The following is a 12,500-nucleotide window of genomic DNA, read 5'->3' on the forward strand; positions in this document are numbered from 1 at the left end:
TATATATATATATATATATATATATATATATATATATATATATATGTACACAGTAAAAATAGAATAACCACAAATCATCTACCCAAGTAAGCCTTCGCATCATCCACTCGTTCAGTAGCTCCACGTAACCAACTGTCTATCTTTTCTCTTAAAATAAAAGAAAAGTAATCTACCTAAAGAGATAATGCAGAGTCTGGGATAATGGGTTTTATGTCTTAAAATAAAATACCGTCGGAAAGGTGCTCCTCTTCTTCTTCTTCTTCTTCTTCTTCTTCTTCTTCTTCTTCTTTTGGAATTTTCGTCGACACCGAACGCAGGTGTTCCGGAAAGGATTCACAGGATTCCAATTTCAGGGCGGAAATTTTCTATCTGGATTCTCGGTTGGGAGATTTCTACTCGTTAGGATTGCTTAGAAATTTAATTTCCTCCTCCTTGTTTCATGAATTGGAATTAATGCTCTATTTAATTTCGTACTGAGACTAATCAAGGATAACTTTACATCTAAATATGTGCTGAAGTGTCAGTTTTCTAATCTTAAATCTAAAAAAAATCCTCTTAAGCACGTAAATATTATAGTCTTGTACACAAATTATTATTTTATTTGCCCACTGCCTCCCCTAATTAATTTTCTATATAATTAATTATCGGAAGATGGTAATTAAGTACCCTTTTACATTTAATTATATGTTGAAGTTAATTTTTTAGTCTTAAATCAATTCAGTCTTAAATTAGTTTAGGCACGTAGACATTCATGTCTAGACTCCAGTGTAATTAATTTTTCTGCCGACTGCCCCTTCCACGTGTTATCTCTCTCTCTCTCTCTCTCTCTCTCTCTCTCTCTCTCTCTCTCTCTCTCTCTCTCTCTCTCTCTCTCAGGTTAAAAATAGCGTTCTTTTTCTCCCATGTGAATGGATAGCTAAGAAAATATAGTAATTTTCCATCATGTTGACCTTAATTTGCATATAATTGTGGAATAATCTCACGAAAAAAAACTTTAATCATATTACTTACACCTTAATACCTTATGTACGATTGCCTGATTGGTTTACACATCGTAGGTGAATTGGGAAATTTTGCGGTTAACTAATACTCCTTCGATCACCAGTAATTTTCAATAATTAAATTCCAAAATAATAATTAAAAAATGGAATAGCTATAGGAATGGCCTCTGCACTTTCATTGTTTAAAGGTTTCCAAAGTGTTTTAAAGGTAGCTCATGAATGCCAGAGGCAAGGGACAGCACAATGTTCTAGGACAGTGTCTTCAACTTGGGGAGTCTATAGGTCTATCTGCTGAGTTATCAGCTGCCATTGCCTGGCCCTCCTAGGTCCTAGCATAGGTGGAGAATTTGTCATCAACAGCCACCGCCTGGCCCTCCTTGGTCCTAGCTTGAGTGGAGAGAGGACTTGGGCGCTGATCATATGTATATATGCTCCGTCTCTAGGGCATTGTCCTGCTTCCTAGGGCAATGTCACTGTTCATTGCCTCTGCCATTCATGAGTAGTATTTAAACCTTTAAACGAGTTATCAGCAGCCATTGCCTGGCCCTCCTAGGTCCTAGGTTCGGTGGAGATGGGGTTTTGACGATGATCATATGTATATATGCTCCGTCTCTAGGGCATTGTCATGCTTGCTAGGGCAATGTCACTGTCCCTTGCCTCTGCCATTCATGAGAGGCCTTTAAATCTTAAATCCTTTAAAGGATAACATTCCTTTGGTTTTTCAGTGTCGGTTACTGTTACTGTTAATGTTACTGTTATCTTTAACAAGCTAAAACTTTGTCAATTCAGGCTTTTTATCTACAACATAATAACATATCATGATGGTATGTTACCAGTAACATAATAACATTTCATGATGTTACATCAACTGTAACATGATAACATTTCAAGATGGTATGTTATCTGTAACATGATAACATTTCATGATGTTACGTTATCTGTAACATGATAACATTTCAAGATGGTATATTATCTGTAACATGATAACATTTCATGATGTTACGTTATCTGTAACATGATAACATTTCAAGATGTTACGTTAACTGTAACATAATAACATTTCAAGATGGTATGTTATCTGAAACATGATAACATTTCAAGATGGTACATTATCTGTAACATGATAACATTTCAAGGTGTTACTTTATCTGTAACATGATAATATTTCAAGATTTTACGTTTTCTGTATCATGATAACATTGCAAGATGGTACGTCATCTGTAGCATAATAACATTTCACGATGTTACGTTTTCTGTAACATGATAACATTTCATGATAAGTTATTAGTAACATGATAACATTTCAAGATGGTACGTTATCTGTAACATAACATTCCATGATGTTACGTTATCAGTAACATGACAACATTTCATGATATTACGCTATCTAACATGTTAACATTTCACGATGTTACGTTATCTCTAATATGACATACGCTCAATTTTAGAACATGATAAAATCACCTCTACTTTAGACAGCCTGCTAAATTAAAATGATAAAACTACTTCCATTTTAGAGATGTTATCTATTAGAAGATATATCTAGAGTATCAGAAGCTTGTTATCCTTAACATTATAGTGTTATCTACACCATAATTAACATGGAAACTAATCAGAACTTGGGGTTGAGGATAATTTGGATTGATGAAGGAATATTAGAATTTAGATATATTCCGAAGACCTACAATAGAAGGGAACTTACAGTATATGGAAAATTAAAATTAGGCTTAATTTCAAAGACGTGAAGTAAAGAAAAGAAAATAATATACTGCAGGATTTCTCTGTTTTGAAAAGTGAGAAGAGGTGGTCTGTCGGGTGCTTAGAGACTCCCAGATGTGGGAATTACCCAGAGTAAGTAGAGACTATTAACTTGAGGAACTTAATCCCAATATCAAATCTCTTCCCAGTGAAGTAATAATGGCATAACGTTATGCAATCTTCCCTGCCACTCTTCTCTTCCTTCCCTCTCCCTTCAGTTATCCAGACAATTCCCTACCACTCTTCTCTTCCTTCCCTCTCCCTTCAATAATTCAGAAAATTCGAGAATGAACGAAAATATGAAATTGATAACGAAGGAAAGATGGGTGTAATATGCGATTATAAAGATGATTTCGTCTGCAATAATGAAGTTACCACTAAAAGGTCCTCGAAGATACACTGTCAATTTCCCCTTAGGAAAAAAAATAGTATTAAAGGGGAGAGGAATTAGTGACAAGGTTCCAAAGGGGAGATAAGGAGAAGATTCTATAAAGAGAGTATGAAGATTAGTGGACGATTGTCTTAAGAAGGATTGTCTCAAGACACTCTGAACAAAACAATCTAACTAGACAATGTCTCAAGAAAGGTAAGTGAGTTTCGTCCGAGAATATTAATTAAAGCCTTGACAAAGGTCAGGATTTGTTAAACATTGTAAAGGAAATGTTAATCGTATAAAACATGGGTTAAATATAATGGTTTAATGTCAGCTGAATACTTACAATATCCAAAGAGGATTAATAAAACATATCTGGGTTAATATTCATTGAATTATTGAAAGCCAGAAAGGTCAAACGTGTTTTAGATGTTTTTTGTTTCTAATTACGTAAAATTTTAATTCTGGAATATGTAGAATGACAAAAAAAAATATTAAATTTTCCTGGATTTGAGATGAAATGGCGCGAGCTTGTCTATTGACTTTCAAAGTTTAAAGAAAAGGTAAGAGACTTGTAAGTGAAAGGCAGGGAGATTATATGTTGTATGTATATAACACAAAATAACACGTTCAAAATCAGCTGTCATCTCTTTTTTGCCAATTAATTTAGCGTTTCTTCAAACGAATTATTCTCTCTGGCACAAGACTAGGAAAGCGAGCAAATTACCATTTGTAGTTGAACTGCTCTCCATTAGCAAAGGGAAGGGCTGTAGTAGTGTATGGGAAATTGAATGGATTTGTTTTTGTAAGGTTATTTTGCAAGGACTTTTTGTAAAGGATTTTATTACAAGGATTTTTTAAAAACATTTTACATTAAGCTGCGATATTTTTGCTATGAGGGGAAGTAAAGCATCTTTTGTTCCATGATTTTGTTATTAGTAGTACGATGAAGTAAGTTTTATTTTTTAAGTTCTTGATTTTTAGTACCATGTTAATTTTTCCCCCCCCCTCTCTCTCTCTCTCTCTCTCTCTCTCTCTCTCTCTCTCTCTCTCTCTCTCTCTCTCTCTCTCTGATGAATGAATTAGGAATTTGTTTAATATATATATATATATATATATATATATATATATATATATATATATATATATATATATATATATATATATATATATATATGTATATAATACAATATATATGTATATATAATACATTATATATATATATGTATATATATATATATATATATATATATATATATATATATATATATATACATTATATATGTATATATATAATACAATGTATTATATATGTATATATATAATACATTATATATGTATATATATAATACAATATATATATATATATATATATATATATATATATATATATATATATATATATATATATGTATATATATATATATATTTATATATATAATACATTATATATATTCATATATATATATGTATATATATATGTATGTATATATATATATGTATATATATATATATATTCATATATATATATATATATATATATATATATATATATATATATATATATATATATATATATATATATTCATGTACATATAATATATACATATACATATATATATAATACATTATATATATTCATATATATATATATATATATATATATATATATATAATACATTACATATATTCATATATATATATATATATGAATATATATATGTATATATATATATGAATATATATATATATATATATATATATATATATATATATATATATATTTTTGGGCTCAAGCCATGTCGTCCTGATGGAAGTTCCTATAGGGTAGCTTCCTAGGGTATATTACAACTACGGCAATATTCCCAGAGAATTTACCTTAAGGTACCAGAATTCTAACTCCTGGAGCGAGTATCCCTCGTGAAAGGGATATCGCGACATATCAGAGGACGTATTCTAGACACGTCACATGGCAATCTACATCCTGGACAGAGATTTCGTCTCGTAGGAGGTGATTGACGAGATACGAATTCGGGAAAGAAAAAGGGGAGCCGCTCCCAAGGCTTCCCTATCCCCCGATTCGTATGCGTGCCTGGCGCCAATCCTGGCGCCATCTGTATTCCTTTTTGCGTAGCTTAACAACTCGGTGTTTTTTCCTGTTTTTCTTGCAAATCTTGGATTTATTCGGCTTTTCATGGCTTCTTCGTCTTCGTTGGCCTCTGATAAGTTGAGTATAGTGTCTGTTATGTATAAATGTAGGCTCTTGGTAAAATTTTGAGTGATTAACAGGATTAATCTTTGATACAAGAGCCGTAGCCTACCAGAGGTGTCCTGGACACTGTCGCTCGCTAGGTATAAATTAGTTAGTCAGAGCGACATTCCTGGTTGTTTTGCTTTAATAAATTTTAGCTATTTAGCTTTACATAGGATTTCCTTTCGTGCTTAGTATTATTTGGCGAAGTATTCGCCATTCTGGCCTACGCTAGGCCATGTAGCCTAGTCGTTTGGTCCTAGTACTTCATGCATGATTTTGGTTTTTCCGAGAGTAATTAAAATTTTATTGAAGCTTTAGGCTATATTTTATACATTTTAGACTGTGTGGAATATTTCCAAGATTGTATACGTGTGAGTTTCGGTGAATTAGGTAATCGATTCTCTTGGTGCCTAGGCTAGTTGCTTATGGAGCCTTAGTATACTTTATCATACTCCCCGGTTGCTTTCTTTTCTTCGGAGAAGGTATGCAATCCCTTTCCCTCTGTTTAAGCCTTGGGCTTATCCCTAAGTGGTTTTTTCCGAATTTATTTTCGATAAAACTATACTAGGGTGTTACTGTACCTTCCTGTTCCTGTAGTTATGGTTCAAGAGGGACAGAACAACAGAGTTTTTAGTCTGAGTCTGTGTTGTCTGGCTTGGGGCAGAGTCCCCCTCGCTGACCTAACACATTCAAAGGGAGCTTAGCTCCCTTAGGTCACTACCCAAGGTTTCTGTAGTTATGATTCCTTCTTTTGTGATCGACCAGACTAAGTCCTGTTGCTGTTCTCGGGGGAGGATAAGTTCTTCCCTTGGGAGTAGCAACGTCTTCCTTGCTTTGGTGCTCTGGAAGCTGGCAAGTATTGCTGGCCTTTCCCCTTAGATCTCCCTTAGGCTAAGATAAGTTTCTTGGCTGCGGGTGATCTGTCACTAAAGCAAGGTTGGCAGGACCCTCTTGTCCCTTCCCCCTCTATCTCCGTAATGGCCTAGCCATTACTGTACTGTACCTTGCCGGCCGGCAGAGCTGGCCGGCAGGGGTCTTACTGTACTGTACGTCGTTCTACTTCTGGACCTAGTATAGGTTGGGATGTGGAATTGACTAAGCCCATTGCCGGCCGGCAGAGCCGCTGGCCGGCAAGGGTCTTATGTTTTCGAGTGCTGCCCGGACCTCTCTTGGTCCCTCATTCATGCCTGCCGGCAGAGCCGGACGGCATTGGTCAAGGAAGCCTGAATTAGTTTCTCCCCTTCCTTATATGCACTCTTTCGGTTGCCGGGCTTGGAGGTTGTGTACACTCTTATCCCGGCATCCATTCTATTTTCTTCTAGTGCTGTACCTGTCCCGGCTGCCGGCCTATGAGGCCGGCTGCCGGCCTATGAGGCCGGCAGCCGGGCAGGTGTAGTTCTCTGGTTCTTTTGCTGCCGGCTGGCATCGGTCTTGTACCTTTGCCGGCCGGCTTATGTCAGCCCTTGTCTGCCGGTCACCAAGAGTGTGGCCGGCAGCTGGGTACTACCTTGTGTAGTTGCTGGCCGGCAGCCATTGCCGGCCAACACTGGCTGTTACCGGCCGGCAGTAGCTGCCGACCGGCACAGGCATTTGAACCAGAGTGCTGCCGCCCTATAGCTGTTAAGTAGTATACTTTAAAGCTAGTTGTGGTGTGTGCCGGCCGGCAAAGGCAGGCCGGCACACATCCCCCTTATACTGTACTAGTATTCTTCTGTATAGCATATACAGTAAGAAGAAAACTATAGTAAAGGTTTTGGTACAGCACTGTATCTTCTAACACTATTGTGTTTTCTTGCACAGCCCTTTGCTGTTGCCCTCAGATAGGAAGCTGAGTTCTTCCCTGTCTATTATCCAGGATTTTAAAATCATTGCTTAGGTGTGAGCTCCACCTGTTTCCTCTGGAAACCTTGCATTGGTTACTCTAGAAGAGATAAACCATTTTGATTTTATTATCTGGAAGGCTGCAACAATGGGTTGTGAGGGAAACAGAAGTGTGTGTCTTTCCTTTATGAATTGTTATGCTATAATATGCATATCCAGTGATACATAGTTCACTTGATACTCATGGAAATTTCTTCTCTTTACAGGAGGACCCTCCGAAGTGCGGAAATGTTTTCTGCAATGTCCGCAGCAAGAACCTCTGCGGACATGAGTGTTGTAGGAGACACGCAGCATGCGCTGTCTCCAAGGATGATCTCCAGTATTGGGACCCTCAGGTATGTACTGTATGCACTAACCTGATTACTGAGGCTTTTGATTCCCCTAGAACGGCGGAATCAAGGGATATAGCAAGGGAAAAGCTTCGTACTTGGGTAAGGGGCTTCAAGAAGAACACCTCTGGCCCTTATCTTCCAAGTGAGAAGATGAGGGCGTATCTTTTTCCCCAGGCATCAGCTGATGCAGTGATTCCCCAGCCTCAAGAGGAGATCCCTCAAGATCAAGTCCAGGTGGACGTGGAAGTCGCAGTTGCGATGCAAGACATCCAGTTGGATGACAGGATGTCTGACCTGGACGAACGTTTGGAAGAAGACCTCCTGGCAGAAGGTCAGGATGAAGTTCAAACCCCGGATGTCGAAGAGGATGTGGTCGACGAGGTGTCGGCTACTCTGGTTCAGATGCCGGAGCCTATCCCCTCAACATCGGCTGGTCTCCCAGTAGAACTGGGACAGGCCCTCTCTTCTATTGTTGGAATGATCCAACAAATGCAGAAGGAGAATCAGGAGAAGGCGGCTGCAATGGAACTGCGTATGCAGTCCCTGGCAGAATCACATGGGCCCCGGAAAAGGCTCAATGTGAAAGACCTTCCCATATGCTCAGATGCTAACCCATGGAGGTATGCTGAGCACATGCCGATGACGACTGGAAAGATCGTCATCTCGGATAAGCTGGGTTCAGTTCCCCTAGAGGAGGTAGAATTCTGGCCCAGCAAGGCATCATATCCGGACTGCTATGTCCGGCTGAGAAAAGAATCAGCTTCAAGGGAGGAGACAGAGCCGAAGGAGGTCATTATTATGGACCACGCTAAGGCTCAAGCCCTACTTTCATCCTCGATGAAAGAGAGGGGCTTCTCTAACTCGAAGGTAGCTGCATTGAGCAAGAAGCTCCCTTCTTTTGTGTCCTCTCCTGATAGAGCCTTCCCCTTTTTACAGAAAGGGTTTGCGGCTGTCCTAAAGGAAGTCGAGGCCGGCAAGCCTTGCCCCTCCCTGGAGGAGTGTAAACCCTTGTCGCTGGCCCTGCCTATGGACCACAAAGACTGGAAGGATGTCCATCTGACATTCTCAGTGGGAAAGTTGGAGGCTGATATTGCCGGACGGCAATTCGGCGAGGACCTCCCCAAGCTGTCCGAATCTCTTTTACGAAGAGAGTTCGAGACAAAAGAAAGACTGGCTGCCTCAATGTCTCATCAGACTACTCTTGAGACGATGGCAAGTGACCCCAAGGTCCATGAAATGTTCATGGTAGTGGCTAAGTCTCACCTAGCCACAGTGACGAAGGACCTTTATGGCTTCGTCAAGGCAAGGAGAGCTTGCAGGGAGTTCGTGTTCACCGGGGCTTCGGTGAGACACGAGCCAAGGAAGTTAATCTCCTCCAACATTTGGGGAAAAGACCTTTTTCCCTACCGATGTGGTCAAAGAGGTTGTTGATAAGGCCGCCGTGGAGAATAGAAACCTTCTCCAGAAGTGAGGCCTGGCTATCAAAAGAAAATCTTCCCCGGATGAGGGTCCTCAACCAAAGAGGAAGAATATGAGGACTAGGCTACCGTCTCGGCCAGCCAAGCCTTATAGACAGCAACAGCAACTGCAATTGCCATTGCCTCCAGTGCCCCATATGGTGGCACAAACCCCGACTACTTTTCAGTGGGTACCCCAGGCTGAGCCAGGTCAGTCAATCACATTCACCCCAACGTTCGAAGGACAGTCTTCTTCCTTTCGTGCAAAACCTAGAGGAGCAGCCAGAGGCTCGTCTAGGCGCCCCTCAAGGGGAAGGGGATTCAGAGGTGGTCGTGGTCAGGGAGGCAAGACCTCAGGACGGCAGTCCAAGTGAAACGATACCGGTAGGAGGGAGACTGATGAAATTTTGGGATCGCTGGACCTTCGATCCCTGGGCCCAAAGCCTACTCAAGAATGGACTGGGCTGGAGCTGGTACAGTACTCCACCCCCGTGCCTTCGGTTTTTCCAACACTCCACCCCCGTTTTGGAGGAGTACGTTCAAGAACTGTTGGAGAAAAAGGTGATCCGAAAGGTGAAGTCCATCAAATTCCAAGGAAGGCTGTTTTGTGTTCCCAAGAAAGACTCGGAAAAGCTCAGAGTCATTCTGGACTTGTCGCCACTCAACAAGTTCATAGTGAATTGCAAATTCAAGATGCTAACACTGCAACACATAAGGACCTTACTGCCCAAGAGGGCATATTCAGTCTCTATAGACTTGTCAGACGCCTATTGGCACATTCCAATCAGCCGTCGACTCTCCCCCTACCTAGGGTTCAGGCTACAACGGAGACTGTACGCCTTCAGAGCCATGCCATTCGGGCTAAACATAGCCCCAAGGATTTTCACGAAGCTTGCGAGCGCAGCTCTCAAACAATTACGCCTAAAGGGAATTCAGGTAGTAGCCTACCTGGACGACTGGCTGGTGTGGGCAGCATCCGAGACCGAATGCTTGCAAGCTTCCAGTCAGGTGATCCAGTTCCTAGAGTACCTAGGCTTCAAGATCAACAGAAAAAAGTCTCGACTTTCTCCATCCCAAAAGTTCCAGTGGCTGGGAATCCACTGGGACCTTTTGTCACACAGTTTCTCCATCCCGACGAAGAAAAGGAAGGAGATAGCGGGCTCTGTCAAGAGACTTCTAGATTCCGAAAGGATATCAAGACGCGAACAGGAGAGGCTCTCTCCAGTTTGCTTCAGTGACAGACCCAGTGCTAAGAGCACAGCTAAAGGATGCAACCGGAGTTTGGAGAAGGTATGCATCAAACGCGCGAAGAGACCTGAGAAGACCAGTGCCGCCTCGGCTACGTACTCTTCTCAGACCTTGGTCCCAAGCCAGACATCTAAAGAAGTCGGTTCTTCTTCAGCCACCTCCCCCGTCGATGACGATTCACTCAGACGCCTCAAAGGAGGGATGGGGAGGTCACTCTCATTGGAAAAAAGTCCAGGGGACTTGGTCCAAGCTATTCAGGACCTTTCATATAAACTTTCTAGAAGCTATGGCAGTGCTCCTTACCTTAAAGACAGTCTCCCCGCGTCACTCGATCCACATAAGATTGGTGATGGACAGCGAGGTGGTTGTGAGATGCTTGAATCGACAAGGGTCGAGGTCACCACCTCTCAACCAAGTGATGTTAGCCATTTTCCGATTGGCGGAAAAGAAGAAGTGGTACCTGTCGGCAGTTCACCTTCAAGGAGTCCGCAATGTGACAGCGGACGCTCTATCCAGGTTCACACCGATAGAGTCGGAATGGTCCTTAGACGCAGGATCATTCTCATTCATTCTGAATCAAGTCCCAGAACTGCAAATAGACCTCTTTGCGACGAAAGACAACAAGAAGTTGCCCCTGTACGTGTCCCCGTACGAGGACCCCTTAGCGGAAGCAGTGGATGCAATGTCCCTCGACTGGAACAGATGGTCCAGGATTTATCTGTTCCCTCCTCACAACCTTCTGTTGAGGGTCCTCAACAAACTGAGATCCTTCAAGGGGGTAGCGGCAATAGTGGCCCACAAGTGGCCGAACAGTATGTGGTTCCCCTTGGCGTTGGAACTACAGATGAAGTTCGTGCCGCTACCAGATCCAGTTCTGACCCAGCGAGTCCAGAAGTCGACTGTCTGCGCTTCATTACAGAAAACCCGGACCCTGCAGCTCATGATTTTCTCGCCCTTGCGGTGAGAAAGCGTTTCGGGATTTCGAAAGCCAGCATAGACTTCCTAGAGGAATATAAGTGCAAATCGACTAGAAGGCAATATGAGTCATCTTGGAGAAAGTGGGTGGCCTTTGTAAAGGCAAAGAATCCGCAGGAGATCTCAACAGACTTCTGCTTATCTTTCTTCATCCACCTACATGGCCAAGGGTTGGCAGCTAACACGATTTCAGTGTGTAAATCCGCTTTGATGAGACCCATTTTATTTGCCTTCCAGATCGACCTAGGTAACGAGATCTTTAATAAAGTTCCGAAAGCCTGCGCTAGGCTCAGACCTTCAGCACCTCCAAAGCCCATCTCATGGTCTTTAGACAAAGTTCTTCATTTCGCCTCCCTGTTGAGCAATGAAGAATGTGCGTTAAAGGATTTGACACAAAAAGTTATTTTCCTATTTGCACTCGCGTCCGGGGCCAGGGTTAGTGAGATCGTAGCCCTCTCGAGAGAGGCAGGTCGTGTTCAGTTCCTGGATGGGGGGGATCTGAACCTGTTTCCGGATCCTACGTTTCTCGCCAAGAATGAGTTACCCACCAACAGGTGGGGTCCCTGGAGAATCTGCCCTCTGAAAGAAGATGCATCTCTATGTCCAGTAGAATGCCTAAAGGTCTATCTTCGTAGAACTTCAGACTTCAAGGGTGGTCAACTATTCAGGGGAGAAACATCAGGCTCAAATTTATCTCTGAATCAACTCAGAGCGAAAATCACATATTTTATTCGCAGAGCGGATCCTGACAGTACACCCGCAGGTCACGATCCGAGGAAAGTTGCCTCATCCCTAAATTTCTTTAATTGTATGGATTTTGAACATCTCCGTTCATACACGGGCTGGAAGTCTTCCAGGGTGTTCTTTCGCCACTATGCGAAGCAAGTATAGGAACTTAAGAGATCTGTGGTAGCAGTGGGTCGTGTAGTTAACCCTACTGTTTAACTCTGCGAGGAACAGTGGTCTTAATTGGGACGATTAAGTCCAGGGTGAGTGTGTAGGTACATACTGTACTACAAACTAAATGAGGGCACCAAGTGCCCATATAGACTGTTCCTTCTTTCAAAGGTGAACCTAGCATAAGTTCAGACATGTGTGCCGAGCGTTTCTAACGCTAATGTGATTGATTTGTAATACAGACTTTTATGACTTGATACCTTGGTATCTTATTAAAGTGGTGTTTAATGGTTCTTCTTTCAGATAAACAAGTTCTGTTTACTA

This window comes from Palaemon carinicauda, chromosome 29 (assembly GCF_036898095.1).
Source record: "Palaemon carinicauda isolate YSFRI2023 chromosome 29, ASM3689809v2, whole genome shotgun sequence".
Taxonomy (NCBI): Eukaryota; Metazoa; Arthropoda; class Malacostraca; order Decapoda; family Palaemonidae; genus Palaemon; species Palaemon carinicauda.